This window comes from Rhinatrema bivittatum, chromosome 7 (genome assembly GCF_901001135.1).
Source record: "Rhinatrema bivittatum chromosome 7, aRhiBiv1.1, whole genome shotgun sequence".
Classification (NCBI taxonomy): domain Eukaryota; kingdom Metazoa; phylum Chordata; class Amphibia; order Gymnophiona; family Rhinatrematidae; genus Rhinatrema; species Rhinatrema bivittatum.
In genome coordinates, this window is record NC_042621.1 from 292,180,388 (window position 1) to 292,196,422 (window position 16,035).

The 16,035-nt window shown below is 43.6% G+C and overlaps 1 protein-coding gene across 1 annotated transcript in view; it reads right to left on the bottom strand.

Moving 5' to 3' along the window:
• Positions 1–14,334, bottom strand: part of GPAM (glycerol-3-phosphate acyltransferase, mitochondrial) — a 148,736-nt gene extending 134,402 nt beyond the window's left edge. Inside the window, exon 1 of the mRNA XM_029610377.1 lies at positions 14,146–14,334. The gene's annotated coding sequence lies outside the window, so the exon portion shown is untranslated. The remainder of the gene's footprint in view (positions 1–14,145) is intronic.
• Between the last annotated feature and the right edge of the window lie 1,701 nt (positions 14,335–16,035).

Genomic DNA, 16,035 nt, shown 5'->3' on the forward strand with positions numbered 1-16,035 from the left:
GTACCAGCTGCCTCCCCCGCAGGTTAAACCCTTGGGTTCTGGCAGCCAGCAGGTCTTAGGTGGATCCCTAGGTCTATACGGGAGGCGAGAGTCCGAGTCCAGGCAAGGTTGGGCCAGGCAGCAGACAGCAGAGTTGAGATCCAAGCCGGAGGTCAGGCAGGCAGCAGACAGCAGAGATGAGATCCAAGCCGGAGGTCAGGCAGGCAGCAGACAGCAGAGATGAGATCCAAGCCGGAGGTCAGGCAGGCAGCAGACAGCAGAGATGAGATCCAAGCCGGAGGTCAGGCAGGCAGCAGACAGCAGAGATGAGGTCCAAGCCAGGATCAGAACCAGGGAGTCAAGCCAAAGGGGAACATTGAGTCAGAGGACAGGATAGATGAGACGAGAGCTAGGGCACAAACAAGGCAAAGGCAAGGAATGGGCCTGGCAAGTAACAGGGCCAGGAACTGAGTATGGAGAAGGCAAAGACAAGGCAAGGAATGAGATAAAGAACAAGTAACAGGCAAGGAACAGGTCACGGAAAGCAACATGCGCCGGGACACAAGGACACCAGGAGACCTGTTGATGAGGCATCGAGGCACCATGCGCACCTTAGGAAGTCCTGGGGAGCTTCGGCAGGCGGCGTTCCTACCGTGTGAGGGTCGGGCCCTGCGAGCCACTGATCATAACACAGTCCTTGTCCAGCCTTGCCCAATACGATTCGGTTCCTTGTCCGTTTCCCAGGCCTTGCCCTTGCCTTCTGATCTAAACCCCGCCCTTGTTCCCAGTCCATGCCTCCGGCCCTGTCTGTATCCAGCTCCCAGCCTGCACCTTGTTCCAGCTCCCAGCCTGCACCTTGTTCCAGCTCCCAGCCATGCTTCTACACTTGGCTCGTCCAGTTCCAGGTAAGTCCTGCCGGCCACCAGAACCCAAGGGCTCAGCCCATGGGGGAAGTGGCTGGTACAGGCAGAAGAGACCCAGTCTGGCCCTACTCCTGCCGGGGGGGGGGGGGGGGGAATCCCAGCCCAGCCCAGCCTGCCTGACCCGGGACAGTTAGTACATTCCTTACACTGTCACCAGAGCTCCCTCTATCTGCCAGCATTGCTAACTGTCCTGTCTCTTCTGGTGCCTTTCCTACCTGTGAAGGCTCCTGCTCCGTCACACTATAGAAACATGATGGCAGAAAAAGACCACACCAGCCTGTCTTGTCTGCCCATCCACGCAAGTGCTCAGCTCTACAATCCCTACCGTTCCCTCAGAGATTTCCCCCCCCCCCCCCCCCCCCCCCCCCCGTGCTCATCTTACGCGTTCTTTAATTCAGATACTGTCCTTGTCTCCACCACCTCCACTAGGAGGGGCATCTGTAGGAATTCATGCAAGTCCGAAAGGGTTAACTGCAATTATAAGTGAAAAATCACTGAAATTACAATGCAGAGACAGAATGTAGGCCAAATTATGCAGACAGGCCAAAGTCCTTCAGCAAAGCGAAAACAATGTATCTTAAGTTATTGGATGAGACTGAGAAGTCTCTTGTTTACTGTAACATATTCATCTTAGTCCCTGAGCTGAGATCCACTACCTTCCCATCTGGCAGGCGAGTTACCATGCGATCCTCAGGCAATCCAAGCCTGGATTTATCCAAATGCACTAAATTGTGTTTTATGGGGATAGGCAGGCGAGAGAGAGAGAGAGAAGCCATAATACCTCACACTAGACAGGTATTTATATCTCTATGGGAGGCCTACTTAGTAACTCGAGGTGAGGTTTAGGTATTAGTGTAGGGGTTAGGGGCCACTGTGACATTCAAAGTGAGACGTACGAACAGAACAGTGGTCTCGTGTGAAGATTTGATGACCTTTGAAGTGAGGAAACTCACCCAAAGATGAGATTTGTGCAATGTTCTCTCAGCCTAGCTTGATGTACTCTCTACATGGGTAACATCAAGCTAGGTTGAGAAAACATTGCACAAATCTCATCTTTGGGTGAGTTTCCTCACTCTGAAGGTCATCAAATCTTCACAAGAGAGCACTTTCAAAGTAGCCCCTAACCCCTACACTAATACCTAATCCTCACCTCAAGTTACTAGGTGGGCCTCCCATAGAGATATAAATACCTATCAAGTGTGAGGGCATTTCCGGACCCTTAATGATATAAATACCTATCAAGTGTATATAAATACCTATCAAGATATAATACCTATCAAGATATAATACCTATCAAGATATAAATACCTATATAATACCTATCAAGATATATAATACCTATCAAGATATAAATACCTATCAAGATATAATACCTATCAAGATATAAATACCTATCAAGTGTGTGAGCATTTCCGGACCCTTAATGATTCACTTCCATCAAATGCAGCAACACTGAGCATCTTCTATTAAACTGAAACAGACAATACCAACCAATCACTACAATGTTTTACTTCTTGTTAAACTTTTTATCTCTCCTCTAACTCTAATCCCAGTTAGAATAACCCCTGTTTTATTGTAACTTTTTCTTCTACGCACTTGTTATACTTTTGTAATGTATACTCTTACGTTTTAGCTATGTACGTTATAATGTATTGCTCACCCCTTGTTTTATGTAAACCGACATGATACGAACTGCCGTGAATGCCGGTATAGAAAAACACAAATAAATAAAATAAATAAATAAATTATGGCTAGTGTCTTTCTCTTTCTCTCTCTCTATGGCTTTTCTTTTGCAGGAGTGGCACTTTCTGACCTCTTTTAATTAATCTTCCTTGCTAATCAGATTAAGTAATCTGATCAGCAAACAAGGAAAACTAATTGGCAAAATACAGAGTTGCTTATAAAACGCCCACACGGATCAAAACCTGATCAGGGAGAGGAGAGCTAAATATGAGTGATTGATAAGAACATAAGAAATTGCCATGCTGGGTCAGACCAAGGGTCCATTAAACCCAGCATCCTGTTTCCAACAGAGGCCAAACCAGGCCACAAGAACCTGGCAATTATCCGAACACTAAGAAGAAGATCCCATGCTACTGATGCAATTAATAGCAGTGGCTATTCCCTAAGTAAACTTGATTAATAGCAGGTAATGGACTTCTCCTCCAAGAACTTGCCAAACCTTTTTTGAACCCAGCTACACTAACTGCACTAACCACATCATCTGGCAACAAATTCCAGAGATTTATCGTGCGTTGAGTGAAAAATAATTTTCTCCGATTAGTCTTAAATGTGCTACTTGCTAACTTCATGGAATGCCCCCTAGTCCTTCTATTATTCGAAAGTGTAAATAACCGAGTCACATCTACTCATTCAAGACCTCTCATGATCTTAAAGACCTCTATCATATCCCCCCTCAGCCGTCTCTTCTCCAAGCTGAACAGCCCTAACCTCTTCAGCCTTTCCTCATAGGGGAGCTGTTCCATCCCCTTTATCATTTTGATTGCCCTTCTCTGTACCTTCTCCATCGCAACTATATCTTTTTTGAGATGCGGCGACCAGAATTGTACACAGTATTCAAGGTGCGGTCTCACCATGGAGCGATACAGAGGCATAATGACATTTTCCGTTCTATTAACCATTCCCTTCCTAATAATTCTTAACATTCTGTTTGCTTTTTTGACCGCTGCAGCACACTGAGCCGACGATTTTAAAGTATTATCCACTATGGTGCCTAGATCTTTTTCCTGGGTGGTAGCTCCTAATATGGAACCTAACATCGTGTAACTACAGCAAGGGTTATTTTTCCCTATATGCATCACCTTATACTTGTCCACATTAAATTTCATCTGCCATTTGGATGCCCAATCTTCCAGTCTTGCAAGGTCCTCCTGCAATGTATCACAGTCTGCTTGTGATTGCAGCACAGGATGGTGGATTACAGACAAGATGGTTCATTGCCAGCATAGAAAAAAAAACAGAAAAAAAACCCCAAAACAGATAAATGCAGATTCTGTAAAACAGAACTGGAAACAGTTACACATCTTGTCCTTGGGTGTGATGTGCTGATGTCAGAAGGCCTGTATACAGAGAGACACAATAAGGTGGCAGGGCTCATCCACTGGAAACTGTGTAAGCATTCTAAGATCACTGTACCAGGAAAGTACTGGGATCATGAGACTAAGAGGACTGTAGAGAATGAAGAAGTTTTGATCACCTGGGGCTTCCCTATCCCGACAGACAGATATAGTGGTAAAGGAGAAAAGTCCAAGAACAGCATTGCTGATAGAAATGTCAGTACCAAGTGACTATTCTGAGGCTTGCACTAAGAAAGAGAAGATCCTCAAGTATCAATTGATACAATCAGAGACCAAGAAAATGTGGCAGAAAGATAGAGAAATAGCCCTATTTATATTGGGTGCCACTGACTTCACTAAAAGGTAGGGATATGCATTTGTTTTAAACGAATTTGCAAAATGCAACAAATAAGGGGCGATTCGTTTCATTTGGGGGCCACAAAACGAATTGAGGAGCCCCCGAATTAAATTAATCTTATTTGTTTAATTTGTTTAAAACTTCTGGACAGGCCTAGGCCTGAGCCTGGGCCTCTCCTACAGCATAGGCCGAGGCCCAAAGCAGGGGCCACGGCCTACTCCTGAGTGCGATGCCGGCCCAGGCATCGGGACCCGGTCTCCAGGCCGGACCTTGGCATTAGGCCTGGGTCTGGGCTCCGGCAAAGTCCGAGCCCCAAAGCATCAGGAACCTGCCTTCTGGGGGGTTTTTTTTGGGTTTTTTTTAAACAAAAGAAACAAATTAAACATTAAAAGGAAACAAAATTCTTGGGGGGGAAAAACCTCCCCAAAATAAACCGAAAAACAAAATGACTTTTTTTTTTTTTATCCCTGCACATCCCTATTAAAAAGAACTTTCAGGCACATCAGAAAATGACTATGAACTCCAGAAGGAAGCTGCCTTTGGCACAATGCAAGTATTAAGAAGGGCATTAGCAGAGAACCTGAGAGATTGAGGGCATACCCAACATGCTCCGGCTTACAAGCGAGGTTCATTCCTGTCAAGGTATGTGCAAAAGAAACCCATTTGGAGACATCATCCCGGGGGGGGAGGGGGCTGGAGGAAATACGTTGTGAGAATTTAAATCCTAGCATGGTTTGCTTCATTATCTTTTGCAGTCTAGGGGAAACTCTTCTCTGTGCCGTCCTTGCACCCCTCTCTAGAGACCTGGAAAAGTATTAAACAGGAAAGCAGCAAAGTCTGGGACCTTTTGCCGTGCTGTTAATATTAGTGAAAAAACCCTCTACTTTTACAGATTTATTTTTTCACCGGAGAGCATAATGGAAATTGCTCTGAGGTGATGGGCGTTCACAAAACCCCTTGATTTTTTTTATTGATTCATGCTGGCAAAATGCTGGAGAGCGGATGAATTTAGCACATTTTCCACCCGACTCCCATTAAAGACGATAGCGAGACATTTTGCTGGCGATTTTGTGTAGCCTGCCTTTATTGTGAGGCAGATGCTCACGTTTTTCTGCATGCCCCTTGAGGCTAATTTTCAAAGACAAATCAGCTGGCTATTTCCCTTTCCAAATGAACTAACACGAAACGCTATTTGTCTGGGCAGCTGATTGGGAAGGGCAAAAATAGTGCACATCCATTTGACAATCAAATGTATACACACTCGTTTCCTCCCCCAAATTATATGCATCCCTTAGAACGCCTCTTCTTAACCCAGCTGAAAGGAAGCACGGTGAAAACCCATGCACGCTTTTAGCCGAGCAGAGGTGGGCAATTATTGAATCTCTTTACGATGGCGTTACTTTTTGCAGAAGTCTCATGTGCTAGAGTAAATGAATTAATTTGTTTGACAAATAAATGTTCTGGTTTGTTAAATCAATGTCAGATAGTTCTACTAAAAGCAATGGGCCAGATATTCGTACCTACGCGCGGGTGTAGATTTGTGCGCGCAACCCGGCGTGCACAAATCTGCGCCCGATTTTATAACATGCGCGCGCAGCCGTGCGCATGTTATAAAATTCAGGGTCGGCGGGCGCAAGGGGGTGCACACTTGTGCACTTTGCGCACGCCGAGCCCTAGGGGAGCCCCGTTGGCTTTCCCCGTTCCCTCCGAGGCCGCTCCGAAATCCGAGCAGCCTTGGAGAGAACTTTCCTTCCGCTCCCCCCAACCTTCCCCCACCTTCCCCTCCCTTCCCCTATCTAACCCACCCCCCAGCCCTACCTAAATCCCCCCCCTACCTTTATTGTTTTATTTACGCCTGCCTCTGGGCAGGTGTAAGTTGCGCGCGCCGGCCAAGTGCCGGTGCGCGATCCCCGGGCCCAGCAGCAGTGGAGAGGCCTCTGGCCTCGCCCCCGCCCCGCCCGTTTTTCAAGCCCCGGGACTTACATGCGTCCCGGGGCTCGCGCGCATCGCCGGGCCTATGCAAAATAGGCTCGGCGCGCACAGGAGCAGTTTTTCAGGGTTACGCGCGCAACCCTTTAAAATCCGCCCTAGTTTGTGAGGAAATTGGGGGAGGGCACTAACTAAGATGGATGTTTTCCAACACAACTGAAACAGATAAGTGTAAGGCCTGTTTTAAATAAGCTTAGTCTTGACCCTACTGAACCATCCAGTTATCACTCCCATATCATCATTACCGTTCTTAGCTAAGATTACAGAAGGAGCTGTACTGAACTTAACAAATATGTTAGGGCCTGTTTCTCAAAAGCATCTACACGCTTAAAATGCAGTTATATACATGTAGTAATTTCAAAAGCCCATGTAAGTGGGCTTTTGAAATTACTACGATATGAGCCATGGCAGTAGAAGAGGACCAGAAGGTTCTTCTGCAAATTGTTCCCAGCATCCCTGGAAGAGGACTCCAGAGGTCTCAGCAAGTGATCCAGGCTTCAAACTCCACAGCCCCAGCTTCCAGAGGCACCGCGCCCCTTGCAGAAGAAGAGGACTGGACGAGCGCACTGAAACTCAAACCTCTCAGTTCAGTGGTAGCATTGGGAGAAGCTAATCTTGCTGGTGGCTGAAGAGGATTGGTAAGTATGGCTTTGGGAAATCTTAGGACTTAAAAAATGTTTGGAAAGAGGTGAAATACTGGGGTATATTCTTTAGAATTTGTGTGTGTCTGAGATAAGCAAGCCAGAGGGAGTTAATTCTAGTGTCTGTTTTACTATCCCACCCACCCCAGCTCATCCTTTGATTTATAGGCAAGAGACACTTTCTCATTAAAAATCAATCAGGCTCTTATCTAAATCATAGTATTGCAGCAACCCTTATTGAGAGTTTAATCATCTTCTTGTAATTCACTACCAGATTAATTAGTGACTACTCCTATAAATTTAAAGGACTCTAATTATACACATTCCTACGCCCATAGCAACCTAAACTTAACTAGGAAATCAACAAAATTAAGATAAAGGCAGCAGTCCAGCAGCAAGAGGGGAGCTTTCCAGTCTTTTGCATCGAGTATCACATGTATGATTTTTTACCTGCTGGTGAGAGGTTGTAAATGTACACCCAGTGCAAAGAGCTCCTGGCTCTCAGAGGATGAGTCCGATCTCTGGAGGTTAGAGTGGCAGACCTAGAGGAACTGAGGCAGACAAAGAGGTACGTTAATGAGACCTTCAGGGTCATAATAGCCAGGTCCCAAATCTAGTCTGGCAGGTCTGGTGCTGCCTTTGATCAGAAAGATCTCCTGGTTAGAGAGCATCACCCTGGTGTAGCAGGAAGTGATTATGTAGCAAGGACCTGTTCTCCAGGTGATGTATTGTCCTCTCACACTGAGGACAAGTCTCCCAGGGCTACTGTCCAGGCGGGAAGAGTTAGGTCGGCTGTCATAATTGGTGATTCAATTATTGGAAATGAGGATCTCTGGGTGGTTACTAGATGTGAGGATTGCCTGGTTACTTGCCTGCCTGGTGCGAAGGTGGTAGACCTCACATATCACCTAGATAGGATTTTAGACAGTGCTGGGGAGGAGCCAGCTGTCATGGTACATGTGGGCACCAAACTGGGAGGGAGGTTCTGGAAGCGAAATTTAGGATTTTAGGTAGAAAGCTGAAATCCAGAACCTTTAGGATGGCATTATCTGAAATGCTCCCTTTTCCATATCCCCAGAGGCAGGCAGAGCTCCAGAGTCTCAATACATGGATGAGATGATTGTACATGGAAGAAGGATTCAGAATTGTAAGGAATTGTGCAACCTTTTGGGGAAGGGGAGACTTTTCCAAAAGGGTGGCTCCACCTTAACCAGAGTGGAACCAGGCTGCTGGTGCTAACTTTTAAAAAGAAGATAGAGCAGCTTTTAAACTAGAACAAGAGGGAAAGCCGACAGTCGCTCAGCAGCGCATGGTTCAGAAGGAAGTATCTTCAAAGGACACTAATGAAACAGGAGAGTTAAGACATCCCAACAGAGAGGTTCCAATAAAAGCAAAAGTAGTCCATGTGCCTATAAGTAAAGAATCTCCTGAGCTAAAGGATTCCAAAGTATTCCCTAATAACTGAAAAAGCAGGTTGTTAATTCAAACAAAAAACACACTTTGAAATGTCTGTATGCCAATGCCAGAAATCTACGAAGTAAGATGGGAGAGTTAGAATGTATAGCAGTGAATGATGAGATAAACATAATTAGCATCGCATAGACATGGTGGAAGGAGGATAACCAATGGGACAGTGTTATATCAGGGTACAAATTATATCGCAATGATAGGGAGGATCAACTTGGCGGGGGTGTGACACTTTATGTCCAGGAGGGCACAGAGTCCAAGAAGATAAAGATCATACAAAAGACTAAATACTCAGTAGAATCTATATGGGTAGAAATCCCATATGTGTTGGGAAGACAAATGATGAAATGCAAGGAGAAATCAGGGAAGCTACCCAATTTGGCAGCACAGTAATAATGGGAGATTTCAATTAAGCTCCTGGATGGAATAAACAGCTGCTTCATGGAGCAATTGGTTCAGGAACCAACGAGAGAGGGAACTATTTTAAATCTAATTCTTAGTGGAACACTGGATTTGGTGAGACCAGTATTGGTGGTGGGGCCACTTGGCAACAGTGATCATAACATGATCAAATTTAAACTAATAACTGGAAGGGGGACAATAAGTAAATCTGCAACTCTAACACTATATTTTTAAAAGGGAAACTTTGATAAAATGAAGAAAATAATTAGAAAAAACTGAAGGGTGCAGCTGCTAAGGATAAAAGTGTACAACAGGCGTGGACATTGTTTAAAAATACAATCATAGACGCGCAGTCCAGATTTATTTCACGGATTAAGAAAGGTGGAAGGCAAGCCAAACAATTACCAGCATGGTTTAAAAGGTGAGGTGAAAGAGGCTATTTTAACCAAAAAAAAATCATTAAAAAATTGGAAGAAGGATCCATCTGAAGAAAATAGGAAAAAGCATAAGCATTGTCAAGTTAAGTGTAAAATATAGGTAAGACAGGCTAAGAGAGAATTTGAAATGAAGTTCGCCTTAGAGGAAAAAATCTCATAATAAAAACTTTTAAAAATATATCTGAAGCACGAAACCTGTGAGGGAGTTGGTTGGACCAATACCATTAGATGCCCAAGGGGTTAAAGAGGCTCTTAGGGAAGATAAGGCCATCGCAGAAAGACTAAATGAATTATTTGCTTCTATGTTTACTAATGAGGATGTTGGGGAGATACCAACTCTGGAGATGGTTTTCAAGAGTAATGAGTCAGATGAACTGAACCAAATCACTGTAAACTTGGAAGATATAGTAGGCCAGATTGGCAAACTAAAGAATAGAAAATCACCTGGACTGAATGGAATGCACCCCAGGATTCTGAAGGAACTAAAAAATAAAATTTCAGATCTATTAGTAAAAATTTGTAACCTATCATTAAAATCTTCCATTGTACCTGAAGACTGGAGGGTGGCCAATATAACCCCAATATTTAAAAGGGCTCCAGAGGCGATCCAGGAAACTATAGACCGGTGAGCCTGACTTCAGTGCTGGGAAAAATAGTAGAAACTATTCTAAAGATCACAATCACAGAGCATATAGAAAGACATGGTTTAATGGAACACAGCCAGCATGGAAATTTACCAAAGGGAAATTTTACCTCACAAATCTGCTTCATTTTTTTAAGGGATTAATAAATACATGTATAAAGCTGAACTGGTAAATGTAGTGTATTTGGACTTTCAGAAGACATTTGACAAAGTCATGAGAGGCTTCTAAGAAAACGGAAAAGTCATGGGATAGGAGGCAATGTCCTTTCATGGATTACAAATTGGTTAAAAGACAGGAAACAGAGTAGGATTAAATGGTCAATTTTCTCAGTGGAAAAAGGTAAACAGTGGAGCGCTGGGGGGATGGGTTAGGTAGGGGAAGGGAGGGGAAGGTGTGGGGGGTGGAAGGAAAGTTCCCTCCGAGGCCGCTCCAATTTCGGAGTGGCCTCGGAGGGAACGGAGGCAGGCTGCACGGCTCGGCGCGCGCAAGCTACCGATTTTTGCACAGCCTTGCGCGCGCCGACCCCAGTTTTAAAGCCGCGTGTATCTATTAAAATCTGGCGTACTCTTGTTCGTGCCTAATGCGCGAAAAGTACGCGCGGGTGTACCTTATTAAAATCTACCCCATTATGTTCATTTACATGCATAACTCCTTTGAAAATTCCCTCCTAAATGGGCATGAATTACTAGACCAGCTTTAGTTTGGATTCTGCACAAGTCATAACACAGAACTATTATTATTATCTAAGCGTGAAAAGTTTAAAACTGTTATTGATTTTTAAGGTAACACACAGCAAAGTACCACTGTGTATTAGCATGACATTAAAGATCTATATCCCGGCTCACCAACTGAGATCACAAGGGATACAATTGTTTGGAAATTCCATCTTTTCCACAACCGCAATTATGTGAAACAAGAGAGAGGATGTTTACAGCCCCAAGTCTGACAATTTGGAACTCATCACCTGAGGAGTTAAGATATGAAACATGCATTAAAACACTAACAGGGTCATTTATCGTTTTGCATTAGGGCCTTAATGCTAGCTTTAACACCCTAAATGCATGCAGTAAATAGCCCAATGCATGCTAATATGCAAATATCATATTAGCTATGCAAGTGGGAGGACTTTGGGCTGAGTTAATGGTAATGAGCGGCTCCTAACTTCAAATGCGATAGAGTGACACACAGAAATGCGGGTTTTAACGCCAAAAATAACTACACCTTTTTTTCTGTGCATTGTGGCCGCATTAGCTGTGCGTTACCGACCAAAAAGGTTTTTATCACAAATATCATTCAAGAGGGGGGGAGAGAGAGAGAGAGACCAATATGTAACTTTACTATTTATACCACTGTAAGAGGGGGCACCTTTAACTCGGGGTGGGGTTTGAGGGGGGTGGAGTAGGTTGGAAGGGGCAGTTTCACATACACAGTCAGAGGACAGTTGACATCACTGAAGTTTTCTTTTATTTTGAATGATGAAAGGTAAAAGAGGAGTTGCTTTGTACAATGTACTCTCTACCTAGCTTGATGCACTCTCTACCTAGCTTCAGTCAAGCTAGGTAGAGAGTACACTGTACAAATCAACTCCTCTTAATTTCATTCAGTATTTTCACCGCTGAAGGTCACATGTAATCATCAGTCCTAAGATGGAAAGTCCCTTGTTTTTTTGAATGTTTATAAAAAAAAGTGCACTTCCCCTTGAACAGGTTAGAGAAGCCCGACATGATATCACATTTCTAGTGACTGCCTCAGAGGCTTCCCATTCGTTCTTTACTGATGAGGAAAGTATAAATGCTGATAGTTCCCTTTAGATCCAAGGTAGAGTATAGGGTGGACTGATGGTCCTCCTACTTTAAATTCTCAAGATATTCTCTGCTGCATATTTTTTGACTTAGAATATGAAGAGCAGTGTGCAATGTTTTTAGTTACATTACTGTTTTGTTTGCATTTTGCTAGGACCTTTCTCTTTTGATAAATAGTAAATGTACATATTGGCCTCTCTCTCTTATAAATTTATTGCAGCTTGCGGAAATTACCTGTGTGATGCGGGAGCAGGGAAATTATCCTATGTCCACTTTTTTTTTATCGCAGGCTCTATTTTCGCAATATTTATAGCTTTTTGATGAATCTAGGCCTTAGAAAGTGTATCTATTTACATAGGCTTTTGGAAATGAAATGTATTTATGAGTTTGCAGTGAACAGTCTTTCTAGGCATGAATAGTGCAATCATTGAAGGCATTTGACATCAGCTCATTTAACTAATTTGAGTTTTATTAATACTGGCTAGCATTTGATTGTCTTATGGAATTATGTATAGTTTAATGTAACCAGCCTAGGATTATAGATAGCACAGGCTAGAAATATTTTAAATAAAATAAAATTTACCTGGGTAAATACTAATTTACCCAGAGAAATGGATCTGCACATTGTCTTCAACTTGACTATGCAAATTTTGTAGAATATGTCTGAAACCTTTTCTGTCATAAAATTTAACATTTTCATAGCCTTGATCTTCTCTTCTTTATAGGTAGGGGGAAGGAATTTGTTTTAAATAAAAGTACTTGTGTTATACATTGCAGTACAGTGGAAAAGAGGTTGATCCAGATTTTGCGGTCTGCTATTACAGTCCACCAACCTTTCTGATTTGATATTTGGGATTCATTTTGGGCGATTGTGATCCTAGATTGAAAGCTGTAGATTATTGAGAAGGGAATCGCTGAGTGATTCCCCTCTGAACCTGCAGGGACTCTCCTCTCCTAGTGGGAGGTGAGGCCCATGCCTCCTACCCCACAAACATTCTCAAGCCCATACGCGAGAGCCAAGTAAAAAAGAACGGGATTTCTGTTTCATTTTCATGCAAGTCTCCATCAAGGGTACTCCATATAGAGCATGGCGAACTTAGATCCAGGGCTCTTCCCGCATTAGCAGTTTGGATTCCTCGCTCTGGCTCCAGCAACCCGGTAGCAGCCAAGAGTATTCTGTCTGAGCATACTGTGGCCCTCATTCAGAAAGGATTATTCCCTATTTTTGGCGTATGGTGAAAATCTTGATGGAATGAGGCATAGTGTCTTTTTCATACCTGCATGCAGCAGGGCCCTCTCAGTCTCTGCTGCATTATTTGCAAGCAACACGTGCAAGCTTTGTGCTCCCGAATAAACCTGTATTATTCATACTCTGTTGGAGAAGAACTGTGGCACCAGAATAATAATACGGGTAAAAAAAATACAAATACCGGCAATAATAATTAATATATAATAAATATTGAAATAAAAACAAATATAAAAAAATATGTACATAATCCAAAAAATGATAAATTGAATTGTAAAACTCTGGTTGTCCATGTTTTGGCAAGTTATGTCTGCATCAATGGTTTAACCCTTTGAACATTATAAATAGATATAGGAAGCCATCAGTTGATATAAATATAAAATATAAGAAAATATACAGTAAGACACTAAGGGGGTCATTTTCTAAAGGGACTGCACGTGAAAAGTCCCTTTTCGCCTGCGATACCTAGATCTGGGCGGAGTCCGCACCGGAAGGGGAGGAGTCAGGGTGGCCCCGGGGCAGACTCCACGATGACTTCGCTGACGGCGAAAGGTAAAACTCCTTATCGCCGCCAGTAGCTCACCTAATAGCACCACCTTTCACAGTGGCGCTATTGGGTGTGAAAGCCGGCAGCGATCGCACCGCGGTGGTGCGATCGCTGCCGGCTTTCGCAGGCCCGGCCCCCGCTTCGCCTCCCCACCTCCCGGTGCTGCGCGATTCACAGAGGCCTGCGCCGTTAGAAAATCTAGCCCTTAGTTAGCCAAGAAATGTATGACCTTCGATTCGTTCGGGGAAACAAACAAAAACGAAACGGAAAAGAAAAGCAACAAAAAACCCCAAAACAAAACGGAAAAAATGTATGTGCACGCCCCTCATACAAAGCATCTATGTATCTCACCCCTAAGTGCCTACCGAAAATTTACCCTGAGCTCATTGTGTTTCTCCTTAATTTCATGTTTTCATGACATTTAAGTACTTCCTATACAAAGTAGTAAACACACAAGCTCAGGCACACAAGCAATAAGGATTACATGCCTAATTTCTAGTGATGGGGTACCAATAAAATATTACATTTCAATATACTGCGACTTCTTGTTGAAAGACCACCAGCTGATCAGACTAAAGGAATGCTGTATTCTGTTAGTAAATGTGGCAAAAGATTTAGAAAGAAAGGAAGTACCTGTAATGAAGATGGGTCCTTCCAGGCAGAGGTCTCTAATGGAGTAAAGTAGAAAGTGATGATACTTCGGAGAACCCTACAAAGGCAGGATGGTACAGCAACTTTGGCTAAAATCAGTCCGAATCCCCAGGACTCCCAAGTGTTTCTGAGTTGAAACAGGCAGGCTACAGATTGTTCCGTCTGCTTTTCTTTCCGAGTACTGAAAAAAGAGCTGGTGCAATTTGTATTCACTGAACGAGGACAGTCTTGCAGCCAAAATCTAATTTCTATTTTTAGCTTGCAGCTTGTTGGGGGGGGGGGACGACAAACCTGCAATGTTCTCTTTTGTTTGTCTTTGAAGTTCGACTTTTCCGGGAGCATCAGTCTCAAACAGCAAAGAGAACAAAATATCCCACACAGTAAACTTAAAAAAAAAACCAACCCAGTGCCAGAGAAATTACTAGGAACTGAAAATCCATGTAGAGTACTTGAGTCTATCTCTTCCCTAATTTACAGGGTCATTTATCAAAATACATTAGGTTCTTATCGTGGGCATTAGGGCACAATAACGCCACAATAACGCCATGAATTATGTGATAATTAATGCATCGCGACATGCGTATGCAAATTTGAAAAATGTATTCAACTGGTAGGAGCTTGGGTGGAGTAAATGAAAATGCAGGGTGTTTAATGTTGCGTGTGATGACATAACACACGCTACCGTGGGATTTAACGCCAGAAATAACTACACCTTTTTTCCTGGAGTAATGCCTGTGATAGCTGTATGTTATGACCAAAACAGGATTTATTACAAATCCCGTTTCGGGCAGGGAGGAGAGAGAAGAGAGAGAACACCTGTGTGGAAGCCCACTGATTTCTGAACTTTTTATACCATTGCAAGAAGGGGCATTATGAACTCGGGATGAGGTTTATGGGGTAAGTTGGGTTTAGGGGACAGTTTAACATGCCCAGTCATATGTATGAACAGCACAGTTACCTTCAGTGAATATTTAATGTGATTTGGAAGGATGGAAGGTGAAAGAAGAGTAGATTTGAACCATGTTCTCTCTACCTAGCCTGATGCACTATCTACCTAGCTGCATCTTCCATCCCTATCTACCTAGCTGCACCTTCCATCCCTATCTACCTAGCTGCCTCTTCCATCCCTGTCTACCTAGCTGCACCTTCCATCCCTATCTACCTAGCTGTACCTTCCATCCCTATCTACCTAGCTGCACCTTCCATCCCTATCTACCTAGCTGTATCTTCCATCCCTATCTACCTAGCTGCCTCTTCCATCCCTGTCTACCTAGCTGCATCTTCCATCTCTATCTACCTAGCTGTACCTTCCATCCCTATCTACCTAGCTGCACCTTCCATCCCTATCTACCTAGCTGCATCTTCCATCCCTATCTACCTAGCTGTACCTTCCATCCCTATCTACCTAGCTACATCTTCCATCCCTATCTACCTAGCTGCATCTTCCATCTCTATCTACCTAGCTGTATCTTCCATCCCTATCTACCTAGCTGAACCTTCCATCCCTATCTACCTAGCTGCATCGTCCATCTCTATCTACCTAGCTGTACCTTTCTGACCAAGAACATGGCACAGAGTAAGTGCCATAACCTACAGAGAAGGAAAGAAATGTGATAGATCACGGGCGTGACAGAGGCTTGAAATAACATTGGAGACGAGAGCAACCCAAGGGTACCAGAAGTTATAATTTGTCAGTGTCAACACTGTAATTAAACAAACCTGACCCTCTAGCAAGCAGGGAAAGGAAAGCTTGTAACACTTTGAAGAACGATTGTACTTGCACCTCATCAGACAGCAGTATGAACCCTACACTCCCCACCATAATAACACACGGCAAAGATATTAAACAATTGGAACCTACCGCTGCAAGAA